An 817-nucleotide genomic window follows, 5' to 3' on the forward strand; every position below is an offset into this window, starting at 1 on the left:
ATGCATCCAGTGTTGGGGCATATGCACTGATGAGAATGGCATGATGTGAGTAATTCAGTGGGACTCGGAGCGTCATAAGGCGCTCGTTGATCCCAATAGGCATTTCAGTTAGCCTATGTAGGATGCATTGGTGGATGGCAGAGCCAACTCCATAAATGCAGTTTCTCTCCACAGCAGGCTTACCCTTCCAGAAGAAGGTATAGGAGTCGGGACTCATTAATGGCTGCTATGTCGATGTTATACCTTGCCAGTTCTTTTGCCACATTGGTGTTTCTTCTTTCAGGACGCCCATTTGAGCCAGTATTCAGAAGGGTCCTGACATTTCATGCAGAACGCGTAAGAGGTTGTATAGTTTGTTTTTGTTTGGGTTTGTAATTTTGATTATGTTTTCGACCGCAAAAGGATGACCTTACTGGGTGCGGTTGCCCAGTTAGGTTTTTTTTTTAGGCAGGCTATGTTTAGGGGACCTTTTCTAGCCCCCTCCCCCTGTGGGGTGAGCAGAGTGGCTCCTCGAAGACTACTCAGTCGCACAGACAGAATCAGATTGCACTGCTGCCTAGGTCCCAGTGCATGAACGACCATCTTATCTGTACCGCTCTTGTGCAGAGTTGTGACTAGAGACTCCCGGCAGTCATCTCTGCCTGTCCCCGTCGCCACCCATCAGTCGCCATAGGACTTTTGGAGGTATAGGGGTTTTCATGCTGATGATGAGAGGTATGATAAGGGGTGCAGGCTGCAACCACACATCTTGGCTCTCCCTTTTCCTGACCCAGTAGTGCAAGTGTTGCAACGACTGGAGAGAGTGAAAGTTGCAATG

Source organism: Homarus americanus, unplaced genomic scaffold (assembly GCF_018991925.1).
Source record: "Homarus americanus isolate GMGI-L3 unplaced genomic scaffold, GMGI_Hamer_2.0 scaffold32583, whole genome shotgun sequence".
In the NCBI taxonomy this organism is placed as follows: domain Eukaryota; kingdom Metazoa; phylum Arthropoda; class Malacostraca; order Decapoda; family Nephropidae; genus Homarus; species Homarus americanus.